We start from the raw sequence: 14,358 nt of genomic DNA on the forward strand, positions 1-14,358 counted from the left end.
GTTGTAGAGTGACGTTGGGCCTGAGGGGGCCCAGACTCTGCCTAATCTCACCCCCCCCAAGTCTAATGTCCCCCACCCCCAAGCAGATGTGCCTTTGACCCTGGAGGACTTCTCCAGAGCAAAATGGGGGGTGACCAGGCTTTGTAGAGAGAGGGACTATCCCTGATAATGGGGAATCCCCCCCACACCATTCACTGGTCTGTTAACTGAGGCTGCCCAATACTATGGATGGAGTATTACTGGTCCCCATGAGAGGAAGGGGGAGCACTGAACCTCAGACTTCTCTTGACCTAGGCTAGTGGTCTCCAGGCCTCTTTCCCAGGGGACTCTCCAGTGTGAGTCCTTGCAGAATGGGGGAGACAGGAGAAGTACAAGGAGGCCTCAGTCTTGCCTATCTCTGCCACCCCTATGTGGCAACACGAATGTTTTGGGGGGCAGGAGTGAGGCACCTTCTGAACCCGTCTGTGACTAGAAGGTGCTGATCAGGCCGGAAGTGACATCCTAGGGTCACTGAATCAATTGCACATTCACTTCCGGGCAAAGCCCAGCAACTTTGGGGCGGGGATGGGAGGTTTTCCAACTGCTCACAATTAAACACCCACCTCAGTGTGCGATGAACGACTCTACTGAATCACTGTGTGTTTATTGACTTTTTCTGGGTGCACACAATAAGAACTCCCACTTCAGGTGTCCTCTTGGTTCAGTGTGAACCCGAAGTCAAGCCTGCTCAAGTCCAGGTGTTGGGAGATATGGGGGGGGGGGTTATATGCCAAAGATGGAACCAGGGACAGCCACAGATTTTGTTCTTAGGGACCTCCATAATAGGCCTTTTATTCATTATATTTTTATTTTTTGGTGGGGGGGGGGCACACCTGGTGGTTCAGGAGTGATTCCTGGCTCTGCACTCAGAAATCACTCCTGGCAGACTCGGGGGACCCTTTTGGGCTGCTGGGGATCATACCCAGATTGCTCATATGCAAGACAAATGCCCTACCCACTGTGCTATCTATCCAGCACCTCTTCTGGACTCTTGTTTGTTTGTTTGTTTGTTTGTTTGGGCCACACTGTTTGATGCTCAGGGATTACTTCTGGCTAAGCGCTCAGAAATTGCCTCTGGCTTGGGGGGACCATATGGGATGCCGGGGGATCGAACCTCGGTCCTTCCTTGGCTAGCGCTTACAAGGCAGACACCTTACCTCTAGCGCCACCTCACCGGCCTCTTCTGGACTCTTGAAGTTTGATCCCAACCTACCTTTTTTGGGAATTTATTCTAAGGGTGTCTGGACCTCAAACTAGCTAAACTCAACACAGCATTGATTTCCCCACCCTAATGTGAGGGTAGAAAGGAGGGAGGTTCTAGCCTGTGGGGCAGAAAATGGCTGTGATCATGTCCCGGTGCTGGAGTGCCTGGTGGCTCCTGGACAAATGAGTGCAGCAGGGCACAGGAAGGTGCCACACATGCTGAAGCTTGGGGTCTGCTACTGGCACCTCGAAAAACTTGCAGCCCAGCCCATAACAGTGAGAATGATTCAGCACACAGGGGCCTCCTGCATTCTGGTCTCATCCCCTCTGGGGCAGTCCTGGGTCTCCTTGAAGGTGGGAGCCCAGGAGCAGGCGGTGGGTTGAGAGAGAGATACAAGTGCCCTTGGGGGTGGGGGGGGGCAGTGATCTATCTGCAGAGGAAGGATACAGGAGTTCTGGCTGAGCTATCGTGACCTTGGGGGCTCTGCTGGGCTTGTGTCCAAATGGGACTCTCCCCCTACACTGTGGGTGACCCCATGAATGTCCCCTCTGTGACTGGAGGTGCCAGCACCAAGTTTCTCTGGGACTTTCCAGTTCTTCCAGGTCATACTATGAAGGTCACAGCCTCTGAAAGTTACAGTCCATGGAGGTCAGAGTGATAGCCTATCTCGTAAGGTGTTTGCAGGCGGCAAACCTGGGCTTGATTCCTGGCACCTCCGAACCTGCCAGGAGTAATTTCTGAGCACAAAGCCAGGAGTAACCCCTGAGCCTTGCCAGGTTTGTCCCCCAAACAAACAAAAAAATCACAGCTCATGAAAAAAGTTGCAGCCCACGAAGGTCACTGGCCATGACATCATTGGGGCCACCCAGATTCCTCAAGGTCAGGGTCTCTTGACATTTGCAGAAATTTGGGTGAAGACTGGGAGGGCCGGGCCGGGCCTGGCTGGCACTCAGTGTATTTGTGGGGGTCCCTGGTCCCAGAAACTGGGAGCGCATTCAGAGGAGGTGGCTGAGTGCTGGGTATCCCTGCCACCTTCTCAGAGTCCTCCTAGGGCCCGGATGAGGGCTGCGAATTCCTCCCCTCCAGGTGACACTGAAGAGGGGGACAGGGTGAGGTGGAGGTCTCTGTCCCCAACACTGTTGGCATCGGAGGATCCAATCCGAGCTTTGCCCAGGGACCAAGCTAGATCTTGACTTTGGGTCATACCCCAACTCAGCCTCAGTTTGGATCTTGAAGTTGAGATTCCTCGAGAGGGGACCCCAACATTTGTGACTGGCCCCTACAACTCAAGGTCTGGAGTTGCTCTGGGCAGGTGCAGTTACCGCTTACCTGGGCCTGGCCGCTGACTCCAGTTCTGGGTCCCAGAGGGTCCCCCAAACATCACCCTGAGGGGGCCCCCAGATCCCTGCACCCCTGGAGGCACAATCACACCACACCACGCTCTGCCACCTTCCACAGCATCAGGAACTACCCGGGTTGGGGGTGTTTCTTAGGGGTTGCCCCAAGGGGTGGCCAGGCCCCAAAACCCGAACTCCCAGGGCTGCTCCCGCTCAGCCCCGCACCCTCACACCTGGGGCGGCGGCCGCCGGGGGTGGGGCCCATGACGTCACTACCCAGTGACGACACGCCCCAGCACCAGCCAATCACGGGCCGCCTCCGCCCCGCAGGCCTTGCAACTCGATCCGCTGCGCCCGGGAGAGCCGGGCCCGACTGGCTGCCGCCGCTTCAACCTTTTCCCAGTAGCTGAATTGGGGGCCCGGCTTGGGGGGTTTGGGGAGTGGTTTGAGCGGTGTGTCTCCGTCTTAGCCGGCTAGATTCGGGGTTTTCTCTAAAGTTTCCCTAAAACTGCAGACCTTTGTCAATTTTCCCTTCTTCCAGGCTGCCAGCTCCACACTCTAGTTCCTGGGGTGCCCTGCATAAAGTGGGGTGCAGGACATAGGCCCCAGTTGCAGCAAGGAGGAATTGTTTCTGGAACACCCGCTTGTGGGGTTCGCATGGCCAGAACTTGGGGGTGCCTGTTCTGTTCTTTTTGGGGGGGACTGGCTTGGGCGGTTCTGGACTTGGGGCAGCCTCCCTGGCCTCCACCCACTGGGTGCTAGTAGCCTTCCATGTGGTTCCTCACCGGTCCAGTGTATCTGGGTTAAGAATCCGGTGTGTTAAGGGGGGCATTAGGGAACACACACAGGGCAGGGGGGCTGGGACACCCCTATTTGACAGCATCTGGGAAGCAAATCTCTCCTCTCATTGCCTAGCACCCCAGTTTATTCCAAAGGCTCTGGACCCAGAAAAGGGAGACTGTTGGAACAGCCCAACTCAGGCGCAGCCCCAAGGTCAATTCTTAGGGTGCAGCTGGAGGGGCAGTGCTCAGGTTTTGTCTTTCAGACAACACACGTGCCGCAAGCCTGCCTGCAATAGCCCCATATATCCTCCCACGCGCACACTTTCAGCCACATACCACAATAACCCCATATACACCCTCTCATGACGCACACAGGTTAACCGGAATATACAACTGCAGTAACACACTTGGGGCCTGAACAATAGCACGGCGGGGAGGGCATTTGCCTTACATGGGGTCGACCCGGGTTCCATCTCCGGCATCCCATAAGGTTCCCTGAGCGCTGACAGGCACGATTTTTTGAGTGCAGAGCCAGGAGTAACTAACCCCTGAGCCCCGATGGATGTTGTCCCCCAAACCAACCAACCAACCAACCAACCAACCAACCAACCAACCAACCAACCAACCAACCAACCAAAATAACACCCATGTACACTCCCCCATGCACTCACACTTCCTGACATGCATACTCACTTATACCTCCTTCCACACCCTGAGCGTTACCGGGTGTGGCCCAAAAACCAAAAAAAAAATAAAATAAAAAAAATAAAAAGGACACACACACACACACACTAGGAGTAAGTCTTGATTGCCACTGAATGTGGTCCCTCCCTCCAATGAAAAGGACACACACACACACACACACACACACACACACACACACACACACACACACACACACACACTCGAGCAAATCTGCTTTCCTTTCTTTGTTTCCACACTTCTACAAGCCCCAGCCAAATCTGTTTATCTCCATGTCTTAGGGCCTGAAGGCAGGGACAAGGGTCAGGAAATGGCAGAGTTGCGACTCACCGGTGCCTGGGTGAATAGTGTCCTCTGGTGGACACAGAGCATATGGCCTCTGGCGGGAGCAGGATCCGAGCATGAAGATGTGCAGAGATGAGCCTGCAGGAGGACCCTAGACTTAGTCTGATGTGAAGAGGGACAGAACCTTGGACCAATGTGGCTAACTGGGAGGAGAGGGACACGTTAGAATGGTCCTGCACGACTTACGTGAAAGGTTAGCAGGGAAGAGAGAGCTGGAGAGTGAGGTGATGGGCAGAAGAGCCAAAGACAAGGATGCAGTTTTATGGGCTTGGGGAGCAGCAAAGAGGAACCAGTTATGCTCCACGGTGCTTCCTGCGAGCCTGGCTGAAAGCTGGTGATGGGCTAAGAGGCTGGGAATAACTGTCCCAAACATTTTATTGGCGGATGGGCTCAGGCAGGACAGTGTCATCATCCCTTTTACAATGAGGCTCAGAGGGTTAATGATGCAGGTTAGTGAGTCAGTTAATGGCTCTGCTCAGTGGCAGTGCTGGGTGGCAAAGACAGGCACGGGGAGGGGGCAGTCTATGCCCTTTTTAATTTTTTTTCCTTGGGTCACACCTGGTGGTGCTCAGGACTCACTACTTGACTCTGTGCTCTGGGATCACTCCTAGCAAGGAGAATACTATGGGGTGTTGGGGATCAAACCTGGGTCAGTTGTATTCAAGGCAAGCACCTCACCCGCTGTGCTATATCTCTTTAGCCCAGTTCTTTTAGTTTGTTTGGTTGCGGCGATTAATGGTTACTCCTGGCTCTGTGCTCAGAAATCACTCTTGGCAGGCTCAGGCGACCACATGGGATGTCGGGATTCGAACCACCGTCTGTTCTGGATCGGCTGCATGCAAGGCAAATGATCTACCACTGTGCTATCTCTCCAGCCCCTCTCAGCCACGTTCTATGCATTTAATTAAATCACCTTCTGTCCTTATTCATTCATTTGTGAATTTATGTGCCTGTTAATTAATTTGTGCAACTTTATTGTGTATGTAAACATTTTATGGGATTATTATGTTACTGACCCTACCCTGATCGGTGATTGTGCCCTACCCTCAGGTGTGACCTGGCATTCTACGCCCACCCTAGGGTGGTACCTGATTCTGCTTCCACCATTGGTTGGTATCTGACCATCTGATCCCACCATTGGGTGGTACCTGATTCTGGGGGATAAAAACAAGGGTCTGTGGAAGGCGGGGGGGGGGGGGGGCTTTTGGCTGGAACTGATGCTGAGGCTTTGAACTTCAGTCTTGTCCACCAAATAAAGCTAATATTTCCACAAGCCTGACTGTCTGCGAGCTGTTTACCCGCCGTTTCACCTCAGAACCATCGGCTGAACAGGGGGGCAGATGCGTGCTTCGAGCTGGAGGGGAAAGATCTCATCCTCCATCCCTCCATTAATCAACCTCTTCAGGGGCTGATTTGCAACACATCTTAACTATTCATTTGTGTATGCACCCACTGGTTAGCTGATTTACATATCTATCATTAATTTAGGCCTGAGCGCACAATCCATTCATTTGCAGATGCATTCACTTATCCATTCGTGGGCATATGTGCATCCATTCATTTGCATATAATCTGCTCATGCACCAGATACATCCATGTGTAGACATGTATGTACTCACCCAATAAGTCTTTCATGTATGCACCTATTCATTGATTCCTGGACTTGGAGTGTGTAAGACAGAGTCCAGGAGCTGGAGCAATAGTACAGAGGGTAGGACAATTGTGTCACACAGGTTCCCTGGCCTCAGGACTGATTCTTGAGTGCAGAGCCAGGAATAGGCCATGAGCACCATTGGGTGTGTAGAAAGAAAGGAATAAATAAATAAATAAATAAATAAATAAATAAATAAATAAAGGGGCTGAAGCAATAGCACAGCAGAAGGGTGATTGCCTTGCACGCAGCCAACCTGGAACCAACCCAGGTTTGATTCCTGGCATCCCATATGGTCCCTGAGCCTGCCAGTGTGATTTCTGAGCACAGAGCTAGGAGTAACCCCTGAATGCCTCTTGGTGTGGCCCAATCCCCCCAAAAGAAAGAAAATAAGAAAGAAAGGAGGAAGGAAAAGAGGGAGGGAGGGATAAAGAAGATAGGAAGAAAGGAGGAAGGGAGGGAGGGAAGAAGGAGAAAAGAAGTAAGAAGGGAAGGAAGAATGGAGGGAGGAAGGACATAAACCTGAAAGGAACCTTGGAGAATCCGGTTCCTCTGTCCACACTGCAACACACCCAACCTTTTAGACTCTCAGCCCCAGGTTACTTGGGAACCCATTTTATAGCAATCTGCTCTTCAGCCTCTGGTCCCCCATCCCTGATCCAAAGAGCCTCGAGATTCTGACTCAGTGGAACTGGGCAGAGTCCTAACTTGGCTTTCATCTTGATGAAAAGTGAGTGTGAAGGATGCTGTGTGTGGGAGGAGGATGACCCAGGCAGATAGTGGGCACAGCTCAGGGAAACACACAGGCAGGAAACCCCTCTCTAACATTTGGACACCCTCAGAGAAGACAACAAAACCTGGGGATATGGGATCTGGTGTTCCAGCCTCAATCTTTCTATGGATTCAGGTCCACCAAGCTGGTTCTGCAAATGAATGGACCGCTGCAATCATGGGGGAGTAATAGACACATGAATCAGTGAGGAGCTGTGTACATGTATGCAAGATTATACATGTGTCCATGAGGACATGGCTGATTCAGTGATTCCCTGGGCCCAGGTCCACCTCAGAGCTGGCCTGCTGGGACCAATGAGCACCCTCGTGTCTTTTTGCTGTGAGACAGGACCTGGAGAAACTTGAATTTCTCATGCCCTCTTGCCTGTTGGGGAGCCCATCTCCTTTACCCTCTCCCGCAGCATGGTGGGGACAGCTTGCTGCTCTGAAGTCTCCAGATTCTCCTCCCCCAAAGGATGGAACTTTGCCTTTCGATCCTGGAGCTGGAAGCTCAGTGTCACACACGGGGAGTGGGGGACTAGGACCTCAGACAATTCATTCTTCCCGTGTTAGGTCCTCTGGCAAAAGAATAATTGCCAGCACCAGAAAACTGGCACTTCTGTAAGCAACCAGTAGGGAGCGAGGCAGCTCCAGTTCCGACCACTTGGTTCTGAAGGCTTTTGCCCCCCCCACCCCCCCGCCAATTTTTTTCAATCACATGAGCATAAATTTTTATTTATCTTCAAATCCAACTCCTTAATTTATACTTTAAATTTTTCTTTGAATGGATTCTCATTGTTTTCTGATTTAAATTCTTTTTTTTAATTTTTTTAATTTTTTTATTTTTGGGCCACACCCAGCAGTGCTCAGGGGTTACTCCTGGCTGTCTGCTCAGAAATAGCTCCTGGCAGGCACGGGGACCATATGGGACACCGGGATTCGAACCAACCACCTTAGGTCCTGGATGGGCTGCTTGCGAGGCAAACGCTGCTGTGCGATCTATCCAGATCCTAAATTCTATTTTAATACAATATTTAAACACCTTGAATACAAACATGATTGTTATTAAGTTTCAGTCATGTAAAGAACGTCTCCCTTCACAGTGCAACATTCCCATCACCAATGTCCCAAATCTCCCTCCTCCCCACCTCATCCCCACCTGTACTCTAGACACTTCCACTTCCCTCATTCATTCACATTGTTATGATAGTTCTCAGTGCAGTTATTTCTCTAACTGCACTCACCACTCTTTGTGGCGAGCTTCATGAAGTGAGCTGGAACTTCCAGTCCTCCTCTCTTTGTCTCTGACGATTGTTGCAAAAATGTCCTTTATTTTTAAACAATTTCATTGTAAGGGGCTGGAAATAGCACAGCAGGTAGGGAATTTGCGTTGGATGTGGCCAACCCTGGTTCAATCCCGATTATCCCATATGGTCCCCCACTCCCCAGTCTGCTAGGAATAACTCCTATACACCATTGGGTATGGCCCAAAAACCAAGACAACAAATTTAATTTAAAACTTTATTTAAATGGGAATACCATCTAGTCCAGCCTTTATGGAAAACAATATGGAGATTCCTCAAAAAACTGGAAATTGGCTCGGAGAGATAGCACAGCGGCATTTGCCTTGCAAGCAGCCGATCCAGGACCAAAGGTGGTTGGTTTGACTCCCGGTGTCCCATATGGTCCCCCGTGCCTGCCAGGAGCTATTTCTGAGCAGAAAGCCAAGAGTAATCCCTGAGCACCGCTGGGTGTGGCCCAAAAACCAAAAAAAAAAAAAAAAACCAAAAAAAAAAAAACAAAAACAACCCAAAAAACCCCCCCCAAAAAAACCGAGAAATTGAGATCCCATACAGTCCAGCTATACCAGTCCTAGGGGTATCCCTAAGAAACACAAAAATACAATTCAGGAGCTGGCATGCTAACGCAGAAGTAGGCCATTTGCCTTGCATGCAGCTGATACAGGACAGATCTGGGTTTAATCTCTGGCATCCCATATGGTCCCCCAAGTCAGGAGCGATTTCTGAGCGCATAGCCAGGAGTAACCCCTGAGCATCACCAGGTGTGGCCCAAACCTCAAAAAAACCACCAAAACCCCACAAAAATACAATTCAAAAATCCCTTCCCCCCACACACAGAATCTGGAAACAATCAAGATGCCTTTCAACAGACGAATGGCTAAAGGAACTGTGGTACATATACACAATGAAATATTATGCAGCCGTCAGGAGAGATGTGTAGAAATACATAATATAGAGTCCTGGATAGTTCTGGGTGATGGAAGTCATGAAATTTTCCTATATATGGATGTACATGGAATCTTTTATGTTGAGTGAAATAAGTTAGAGGAGAGAGATAGACACAGAATAGTCTTACTCATCTATAGGTTTTAAGAAAAATAAAAGACATTATTATTTTTTTTTTGTTTGTTTGTTTTTTTGTTTTTTTTTTTGTTTTTGGGCCATACCCGGCGGTGCTCAGGGTTAACTCCTGGCTGTCTGCTCAGAAATAGCTCCTGGCAGGCACGGGGGACCCTATGGGACACCGGGATTCGAACCAACCACCTTTGGTCCTGGATCGGCTTGCAAGTCAAACACTGCTGTGCTATCTCTCCGGGGCCCAAAAGACATTATTGTAATAATGCCCAGAGACAATAGAGATGAGGGCTGGAAGGACTGGCTCATGATATGAAGCTCACCACAAAGAGTGGTGAGAGCAGTTAGAGAAATAACTAAATTGACAGCTATGGTGACAATGTCAATGCTTCACAGCTGGGGTTTAGGGATGGGCTCTAGATTCTGGGTGTCCCAACCACAGTTCCCGGGGCTCCACACCCACCCCTTCTCAACGGCTTTAGGAACAGAAGCAGAATGAGGAAGAGGCACTGAGAAAAGCGGAAGCGGCAGCCCCGGCTGTCACTCCACTTCAAGAGGGGGCAGAGCCCTGGGTTCAGCTGGAACAATGGCTGTGTGGAGGCCCTTCACTCTGCTGCTGCTCTGGATTCCAGGTGAGGGGTTGTGGTGTCTAGAGGGGACAGGTGAGGACCCCAAAGCGAAGCAGGACTGCAGAAGGAGTGACCTGTCCCCCAGGTAGAAGGCTGGGAGGGTTGGGGACAGTATATCTTTTGAGAGTGTTCTAGGCACAGAGAAAAAGGCTTGGAGGGTTTTTTTTTTTTTTTTTTTTTTTTTTTTTTTGGGTGACAGGTTCCAGGAAGCAGGCAGGAGCCGAGCTAGGGTGACCATCCAAGGACATGCGTTGTGGTTGGAGGTCCCTAATGTTTCTGAGTTTTGGGGTACTGAGCAGTAGTTTGGGTCTCCAGCAGGAACCAGGAACCATGGTTTTGGGGACTCAGTTTGTCCCACAGAGCTACAAGGGCATCTGGCTGGGTCAGGTGGGGGTGACTGGACCTCTTTCTGGGGGCCCCTTCTAGGCCCCCCAGTTTCTCAGATCAGCCCGCTGAGTTCTCTCCCCTCATTTCCCAAATCCGGCTGCTTTTGTCTTAGATTTTTTTTTGGTTTTTGGGCCACACCCGGCGGTGCTCAGGGGTTACTCCTGGCTATCTGCTCAGAAATAGATCCTGGCAGGCACGGGGGACCATATGGGACACCGGGATTCGAACCAACCACCTTTGGTCCTGGATCGGCTGCTTGCAAGGCAAACACCGCTGTGCTATCTCTCCGGGCCCCTTTTGTCTTAGATTTTTGTTTGGTTTTTGGGCCCACGCCGAGTGGCAGTCAGGGGTTACTCCTACCTTTGCACTCAGGAATCACTCCTGGTGGTGCTCAGAGGACCCTATGTGATGCCAAGAAGCAAACCTGGGTTTGCTTGCATGCATGCAAAACATGGCTGCATGCAAAACAAACATCTTCTCCACTGTGCCATTACCCTGGCCCCTCCAGCTGTTTTTTGCTTCCTTTCGTTCCACCTGTGAGTCTGATGGGAAAATGTGATTTTTTTGTTTGTTTTTTCGGGCCACACCCGTTTGATGCTCCAGGGTTACACCTGGCTAAGCGCTCAGAAATTGCCCCTGGCTTGGGGGGGAGCATATGGGACGCCGGGGGATCGAACCATGGTCCTGATCCTTGGCTAGCGCTTGCAAGGCAGACACCTTACCTCTAGTGCCACCTCGCCGGCTCCAGAAAATGTGATTTTTGTCTGAGTTTCAACCTCCTCCCTGTGCTCCTCCTGCTAATCTGGGTTTTGGGGTTAGTTCCTGGCTCTACCTGCTCCCACCTGCTCTCCCCCATCCCCTGGGGTCTTGGGGGCAATTGCAAATTCCCTTAGCAGTGGGCAGTGGTTGTCTACTTGGTCCTGAGCAGGTAGGGTTCCTGGGAGGGCAGAGTGTGGAGACACTGTCTCTCTGTGCATATCTATATATCTATATATATATCTATATAGGTATATATATAAACCAATATATATTTATATATACATGTAAGTTTTGGGGTCACACTTGGTAGTGTTCATGGGTTCCTCCTGGCTCTGCACCCAGGAATTACTTTTGGTGTTGCTTGGGGGACCCTATGGGATGCTAGGGATAGAACCCACATAGGTCACATTCAAGGCAAATGCCTGACCTGTGCTATTGCTCCGGAGGATGGTGGGTTCAGTGGATTCAGTGTGTGTGTGTGTGTGTGTGTGTGTGTGTGTGTAAGGTTGAGTAGATGAAAGGAGTGTAGAAAGAGAATTACAGCATCTACTGAAACATTGTTTGGAGGAGAGAGAGTGAGAGAGAAGGATAGAGGAGCGAGAGGGAGGAGAGTGGGGGTGAGTGAGAGAGAGAAAGAGCAAGCTCCAATCTCCGCTTGTTTGTTTGTTTTTGGGTTACACCCAGCCTCGCTCAGGGGCTACTCCTGCCTCGGCACTCAGGCATCACTCCTGGCACGGTGGGGGACCATATGGGATGCCAGGAATCAAACCAGGTTGTTGTATTAAATAATAATTGAAGTGGATGGAGAAGAATGTAGATGGATGGAGGTGGATGGAGGCCTTTGTCCTTAGGCCCCGCAACGTGGCTTCATCCCCCATGAACCGGCGGGTCTGGGGTTCAGGAAAGCAACGGGTATTGAACTCACTCACAGGCAGGCATCAGGAAGCATCAGCTTTATTCATACCCTATCCACCACATGTGTGGTCTCTATCCTAACCTTTCAAGCATTCAGCCATTCTTATCTAGCCCTGCATCTTAACTCCTTCAGGCCATCTTCCTTTGACCTCCATGCTGGTCAAAGACCAAAAGGGGAGAGCCCGCCAAAGGCCAAAAGGGCAAAAACCCTAATCCCCTGGGTCAAAGGCTTTATATAACCTTCCAAGACCACTCCCCGGAATGGGAGGGGTCTTGCAGGTAAGGTTACACCTAATATCCGGTTCCCAAGACCCCTCCCAGTAAAGGGCGGGTCTCAGGTAGGTACACCTAAATCCAGGGTGGAGTTACACCAGGTCACTCCCCGGTCCAATGCAAATGCAAGTGCCCTACCGTTGTGCTATCTCCCCGGCCTCACTCTGCTTATTTTATGAAACGCCTTTAAATGACAGCTACACCTGTCTGGAATGATAGCACAGCAGGGAGGGCATTTGCCTTGCATCAACTGACCTAGGTTCAATCCCTGGCATCCTATCCTGCCCATGAACCTGCCAGGAGTGATCCCTGAGTGCACAGCCAGAGCCCAGAGCAGTACTGGATGTACAAAAATCAAGGGACTGAGACTGTGTTCATGGGCTAAGAGATCCCCCATCTCCCCCACCCACCCCCACTCTGTCATGGAAGGAACCAAGAGGGGTTTGCTTCAAGAGAGTGCAGGAGAAGTTACTTGCAGCAGCCCACTTGGGTTTCCACCACAGTCATTCTATAGGGTGTCCCAGCTCAGCCAGAAGTGATCCCTGGGCATAGCTGGGTGAGGCCCCCAAACAAAACTAAACCAAAAAATAAAATTCACATGTAACGCCCTGTGGGAGTGGAGGAGCTGGGAGGGTTGCAGGACTGAGGGAAGTGGCTTGTGTTTGCTCCCTTTGAGGGGAAGGAAAATACTTTTTCTTTTTTTTTTTCTATTTTATTTAATTTATTTTTTAATCTAATTTTCTTTTTTGATTGAGTGTGGGTTCATATCTCATGGTGCTCAGGGGTTACTCCTGGCTCTGCACTCAGAAATCACTCCTGGTAGGCACAGGGGACCATATGGGATGCCGGGATTCGAACCACCATCTGTCCTGGGTTGCCTGAGTGCAAGGCAAATGCCCTACCGCTGTGTTATCTCTCCAGCCCCCAGTTATGGGCCAATATTGATCTATTCTGTCTTCTTGCTGACTCTTCCCTGATATCAAGATTCACAGCTTTGCTGGAAGAATGAGTTTTCCTTTTAGGATTTTATTTATTTAGATTTTGAAGCATACCTGGCGGTGCTCAGGGCTATTCCTAGCTCGGGGATCACTTATGACAGTGCTCAGGTAGACTATGTGGAATGCCAGGGATTGATCCTGGGATCTTGGGATCACCTGGGTAGCAGTGACCAAGGGAAGTGTTATAACTGCTATACTATCACTCCAGCCAATTGTTTCTCTCTCTCTCTCTCTCTCTCTCTCTCTCTCTCTCTCTCTCTCTCTCTCTCTCTCTCTCTCTCTCTCTCTCTCTCTCTCTCTCTCTCTCTCTCTCTGGTTTTTGGGTCACACCCGGCAATGCTCAGTGGTTCCTCCTGGCTCTCTGCTCAGAAATCGCTCGTGGCAGGCATGGGGGACCATATGGAATGCTGGGATTCGAACCATCACAAATGCCTTACCTCCATGCTATCTCTCCGGCCCCTGTTTTTTTTCTCTTAATGGTGAATACATCTCTCTCTCTCTCTCTCTCTCTCTCTCTCTCTCTCTCTCTCTCTCTCTCTCTCTCCATCTCTCTCTCTCTCTCCATCTCTCTCTCTCTTTCTCTCTCCATCTCTCTCTCTCTCTCGTTCAGTTAAACACCTTTTCAAATACCCCTCAGATGCCTTTTTTTTAAGACATTCTCATACATTCCTAAGACACTCCTCAGCCACCTCTTTTGTTTGTTTGTTTTGGGTCACACCCGGCAGTGCTCAGGGGCTACTCCTGGCTCTGTGCTAAAAAGATCGTTCCTGGCAGGCTCTGGGGACCATATGGAAATACCAGGTGTGGGTGTACCCATTTGAGACCCTAGACCCACCCATTTCGGGGAGGGGTCTTGGGAACCGGATAGTTGGCGTAACCTTACCTGCAAGCCCCTCCCATTCCTGGGAGGGGTCTGGAAAAGGTTAGTTAAGGCTTGGACCAAGGGAATTCGGCCCTTTGGCCGTTCCTCTCTTGGCCCGGCTCGGCTCCCTGGCTTTTGGATCATGGGGCCGCATGGAGCCCAAAGGAAAGATGGCTGAAAGGAGTTTAGATGCAGGGCCAAGAATAACTAGTGCTTAAAAGGTTATGAGATAGGCCACACACATGTGGTGAATAGGGCTTGAATAAAGATGATTCTTCCTGAAGCCTGCCTGTGAGTGAGTGATTTCGCCTTTCACCTGGGCCTGGGAT

The 14,358-nt window shown here is 50.6% G+C and overlaps 2 protein-coding genes across 2 annotated transcripts in view; both read right to left on the minus strand.

Annotated features, from left to right (window-relative positions):
• Positions 1 to 14,358, minus strand: part of FADS6 (fatty acid desaturase 6) — a 1,183,177-nt gene that overhangs the window by 394,238 nt on the left and 774,581 nt on the right. The gene's annotated exons all lie outside the window — the stretch shown is intronic.
• The window catches only part of HID1 (HID1 domain containing), a 994,098-nt gene that overhangs the window by 142,428 nt on the left and 837,312 nt on the right, over positions 1 to 14,358 (minus strand). The gene's annotated exons all lie outside the window — the stretch shown is intronic.

The sequence above is a fragment of the Suncus etruscus genome, chromosome 1 (genome assembly GCF_024139225.1).
Source record: "Suncus etruscus isolate mSunEtr1 chromosome 1, mSunEtr1.pri.cur, whole genome shotgun sequence".
NCBI classification, from domain to species: domain Eukaryota; kingdom Metazoa; phylum Chordata; class Mammalia; order Eulipotyphla; family Soricidae; genus Suncus; species Suncus etruscus.